This window comes from Pteropus alecto, unplaced genomic scaffold (assembly GCF_000325575.1).
Source record: "Pteropus alecto unplaced genomic scaffold, ASM32557v1 scaffold587, whole genome shotgun sequence".
Lineage (NCBI taxonomy): Eukaryota > Metazoa > Chordata > Mammalia > Chiroptera > Pteropodidae > Pteropus > Pteropus alecto.
In genome coordinates, this window is record NW_006439816.1 from 722,031 (window position 1) to 727,920 (window position 5,890).

Consider the following 5,890-nt stretch of genomic DNA (forward strand, 5'->3'; position numbering starts at 1 on the left):
AGGGACGCGGGCCCGCCCACGCGCTCTGCCTGCGCTGCGTCCGCGCTTGTCGCCTCTCCGGTCCCCGCTCCTGGCCCTTTCTCTTTGTCCCCCCACCCCCCGGCCCCGCCGCCCATGAGCACACATGCACGCAGCGTGCACGATGTGAACCGGAGCATCTCCTGACTTAAAAGCCATCCGACCCCATCTTCCCACTGCTGCTGGAATAATACGCTCACCACGTAGCGCTGCAGCAGCTGCTTGGCTGAAGTCCCCGCGCAGGGCGTTCCCTTCTCTTCCCCGCTTCCCCCTGCCTGAGCTTCGTCCATTTTCAGAATGAGCACACGTATTAGCACAGAAAAACAAATGCGGGACACATCGAAAGCTACGAAAGGGGTGCCATGTAAGCTGAGCGTTAATAATGAAAAAGAGTTTGCCAGGCCCAGGAGAGCGGAGGTCTTTTCAGACTGAGGGGAACATTTGCAAGGGCACAGAGTAGTAACGCCCCAAAGTGTTCGAGAAACAGCTAGTATAGCTTGAGGAGACTGTGAGACAGGGAATATAGGCTGAGAACACCATGCGAAGTCCCTTACAGGAAGCCCACACACGATGCGTGGACATAATTTCGTAAAGCAGATTATGAAGAGCCATTAAAGGTTTGGGGACAATGGAATGACATCATCAGAGATGTATTTTTGTAAAAGAACTGGCAGCATTTCAGAGATGATGACGGCCTTGAAACACACTGATTAGGAGGCGAATTCATTGAACAAATGTTTCTCAAGTAGTTGCTTTGTGTTAGGTCAAGTTTAGTATAAAAATAATGACAAAACAGGGGCTCTGTCCCCAAGAAAGTCATGTTCTCATTGCAGCAATAGGCGTTCAATGACATAAGTGCAATAATACAAGTACAGCAAGCTTTCGACATTTATGAATTTGATACTCATTGTTTAATGATTTCCAAATGTCTACATCATGAAGAAGCGTGTGGTTTTGCTGAGAGCCATGGCTGATTCATAGTCTGTACGACTGCAGTGTGGGAGCAAAGGGTTTCAACAACGTTGCTCTCTGTTCTTTATCCGCAGTTATATGTGCGGTTCATTTCCTGAATGGAGAAGAGCTTTGCTGTTTCTTTTCAGATGAACTTAATCTCATGGTTGTATTACTAAATTAACGGTATAATTAATGCAGAGTCATTTCGGTTGCAGTGTTTATTTTAATAGCCCAATTATTGAGCCCTAAGGTTCTGACACAGATACTCAAACATTATGTTTTTCCAGCTTTATCGAGATCTAACTGACAAATAAAAGTTGTATATATTTAAGGTGTATAACATGATTTGCTTTACATATACGATGTATATGTGAAATGATTACCACAATCAAGCTAATTCATATATCCCTCACCTCGCATATGTTGTACTTGACGTGCAACGTTTTGTAAGTTTAAGACGTACAACATGTTGATTTGCTCTATCTGTAACATGATTGCCATCGGAGTGTTGGTTAACACCTCTATTACATCACATAACTTAATGTCCTCTAGTGTTGGGAACAATTAAGATCTACTGTCTGAGCAAGTTTAACGTTTATAATACAGTTCTGTTGTCTATAATCGACCTACTGTGTATTAGATCTCCGGGCCTTATTTATCTATTAGTTGTAAGTATGCACCCTTAAACAACATCTCTCTCATTCCCTCACCCCTTAGCTCCTCGTGACCAACGTTTTGCTCTGCTTTTAATATTTTAGTGTTTTTTTAGATTCCACATGTAAGAGAGATCATACAGTATTCGTCTTGCTCTAACTTATCTCGCTTAGCATAATGTGCTCATCCATGTTGCTTCCTTCTTTCTCATGACTAAGTAGTACACACACACATATACCAAATCTATGTATATATATTTATACACACAGCACGGCTTCTTTATCCATTCATTCCTTCACAGGTACTGATGTTTCTACATCTTGGCTACTGTGACTAATGCCGCAATAAACACGGGTGTGTGTATGTCTCTTTGGTAACCCGTTTTCATTTCCTTTGGATATATGCCCAGAAGTGGAAATGCTGGGCCACATGGTAGTTCTATTCTTAATTTTTTGAGGAACCTCCATACTGTTTTCCGTAGTGGCTGCACTAATTTACATTCCCACCGAGAGTGCACGAGGGTTCCCTTTTCTCCACAGCCTCGCCAACGGTGATCTGTTTTCTTGATGATTGCCATTCTTATAGGCGCGAGGTGATATCTCATCATAGTTACCATGCTTTTTGTGATGAAAAAAAACTTAAGATGTACTATCTTAGCAACTATTGGGTATATAATACAGTATTATTAACTGTACTCATCAAGTCGTGTGATGTCAGATCCCCATAACTTATCATCTTAAAACGTTAACATTGTGCCCTTTCACCAACATCCAGTCCATGACGACTACATTTCTACTGTCTGCTTCTATGAGTTCAACTTCTTTTGGGTTTCACGTGTAGGCGAGATCCAATATTGGTCTTGCTGTGTCTGGCTTATTTCACTCAGCATGATGTTCTACAGGTATATCCGTGTTTTTGCAAACAGCAGGGCTTCCTTGTTTTCATGGTTGAAAAATATCCATCATCTATCTAGCTATCTATATCTATCTATCTATATCTCTATCTATCAATCATCTATCCATCTATCCATCCATCCATCCATCCATCCATCCATCCATCCATCCATCTATCCATCCATCTACCCATATAACATCCCATTTCTTTATCCATCCATCCATTGATGGACACTAGGTTGTTTCCATATACTGAAGACTGTGAATAATGCTGCAGTGAGAATAGGAGTTGGGTATCTCTTTGAGATACAAATTTCCTATCCTTTGAACGTATACCTAGAGGTGGGATTGCTGGATCATTTGCGTCTTCTTTCTTTTTCTTTTTTTATTTTTATTTTTTTTTGCCGAACGTCCACAAATTTTCCATGATGGCTTTACAATTTACATTTGGATGTTAGCCCCATATCAGAGGTATCATCTGAAAATATCTTCTCCCATTTATTTTGGTCACCTTTTTGTTTTATCAATGGCTTCTTTTCTGTGCAGAAGCTTTTAGTTTGAAGTAGTCCAATTTGTTGTTGTTGTTGTTGCTGTGGTTTGTTTATTTTGCTTTTCCACCTCTTCTTTTCGGGGTCAAGTTCACAAAACACACGCTGACACCGAGGTCCATAAGTTTAGTGCCTGCGTTCTCTTCTATGTATTTTGTTTCAGGTCTTACATGCAAGTCCATTTTGAGTTATTTTTTGTGAATGGTGTCACCAGTCTAGTTTCATTCTTTTGCGTGTGGCTTTCTAGTTTTCCCAACACAAAATTTTTTTCAATTACTGTTGATGTTACATATTGTTTAATATTAGTTTCAGGTGTACAAAAGAGTGGTTAGACATTTATATAACATACAAAGTGACCCCCCCCCAATTAGTCTAGTACCCACCTGGCATTATACATAGCTATCACAGTATTATTGACAGTATTTCCTAATGCTGCACTTTACTTCCCCGTGACTATGTTTTAACTACCAATCTGTACTTCTTAATCCCTTCCCCTTTTCCACCCAGCCCTCCAAACTCCCTCCCATCCGGCAGCCATCAGTTTGTTCTCTGTATCTATGAGTTTGTCTCTGTTTTGTTTGTTCATTTATTTTGTTTCTTAGATGCTACATATAAATTCTCTGGAGACTTCCTCTTTCACACATGTGGAGGTTTTCCAGATGTGTTCATATTATCTACCCTAGTTTAATTGTATTTTTGCTAGAGAATATGTTTTTTAGAATTTCTATTCTTTTAAATGTGTTAAGATTTGTTTTACGGCCCAGGATATGGACTGTTTTGGTGAATGTTTTATGCATACTTGAGAAGATGTGTATTCTGCTGTTGTTGGGAAGGTGTTCTATAATGGTTAATTAGGACACATCGGTTGACTTTTGAAGGGTACTTTCACTTGGTATAGAATACTAGGTTGATAGTTTTTTTTCTTTCAACACTTAAAGGACATATTCTTGCTTGCATGGTTCCCGAAGAGAAGTCTGCTACAATTCTAATCCTTCTTCTTCTGTAGGCAATGTGCCCCCACCCCTAGCTGCCTGCACAATTTTCTCCTTGCTGCTACTTTTTTGGAAGCGTGAATATGATATGCCTGTGTGTGTATATATATGTTTTTGTTTTATTTTGTATTTATCCTGCCCGATGTTCTCTGAAATTCTCAAGTCTGTAGTGTTTGTTAGTAATTTTGGAAAATTCTCAGCCATTATTCCTTCAAATATCTCTTCTTCTTTGTTCTTTTCTACTTATAGGATTCCAACGGCATGTGTATTACACCACAGTGCTTGCATGTTCTGTACTATTTTCCCACTCTTTTTCCTCTTAATATTTCAGTCTGGATAATTTCTACTGACTCATAGTCAAGACTAGTGATTTTTTTCATCAACTGTACTGAGTCTTCTAATGAGCCCATTGAAGACAATCTTATTTCTGTTTTTGTGATTTTTTTTAATTTCTAGCATCATTTTTTTATTCTTTCATATGTGTTCTTTCCTTCTGCTGAAAGTGCTAATACAATCTTGCATGATTTCTACTTTTTCCAATAGAACTTCTAACACAGGGTTTCCAAGGTTTCCCAACCTGAGCATAATTAATATACATTCTCAGCCAGATAATTCTGTTGTAAGGTACTGTTTTATGCATTGTCGGATTTTTAGCATCATCCCTTTCCTCTGCCCTCTAGATCACAGTAGCACATCTTATGCCCATGATAAATACCTCCAGACATTGCCAAATGTTCCCTGTGGGCAAAATTACCCTTTGAGAACCACTGCTTAAACATGTTAGTCATTAGTTGTTTTACATTCCTTTTCTGATAGCTCTAACAGCCATGTCATATCGGAGTATGCTTCAAATGATTTTTCTCTTCAAATTGTGCTTTTTCATGCCTTTTGTTATGCCACATATTTATTTTTGTCGAAAGATAAACATGTATAGAATAGTATATATTGAGATAAAATTTTTAGACTTTAACATTTTTATCTGTGAGGTGATATATATCTATATATCTCTATATATAGATCTATCTCTCTATATATATGTACACACACACACACATATATGCCTTAAATTGTACACCTGAAATTTACTGATTTCATTAACCTATGTCACCATAAAAGAAAGAAAGAAAGAAAGAAAGAAAGAAAGAAAGAAAGAAAGAAAGAAAGAAAGTAACATATTTTTTCTTCTTCTGGGTCTTTAGTGTGGATGTTTGTGTTGATCTAGTCAGGAGTTAAAACAGGCTTGAAATTTGCTTAGTTGCTATGGTTGCTATGGTTGCCAGAGTTGGAATTTGTTGCTATGGTTATCAGAGTAGGATTTTGTTGTTGCTATGGGTACCAGATATTTCAAAATTCTCTAGTGATACCTTGTTTTTCTCTCCTCTTGGCTTTGTATCTTCCTTCTGTTTTGCTCCCCACGGTCTGTATCTTGACATTCTTCCAGCTTAATATTTAGTTTAGGTCTGTTAGCCTGGTGAGGAGGAGGCGGGTGAAGGTGGCATTCTCTGATGTTCTTTTTAAACCTCAGTTTTAGGCAAACATTTTGAACTGGGTTTTGAGGCGTGTTCTTCCCAAGTATTCTTACCCCTCTGCCAAATGTAAAAGCTTTTAGGGAGATAGATATGGGCACAGTTTTGGTGTTGATCTCCATTCCCCTCACTCGACTGCAATGAGTTTCCTACTAGTGCACTACACTGAAGATAAATTCTTTTGTTCTGCAGTGCAGATGGAGTGGGGGAGGATGTCATTTTAGGTTGATTTTGACAATGGCTGTTGTTCTTTTCCTCCAGCCAGAACCATTGGAAAACTTTCTTAGGATCCTCTTTGATCTTAT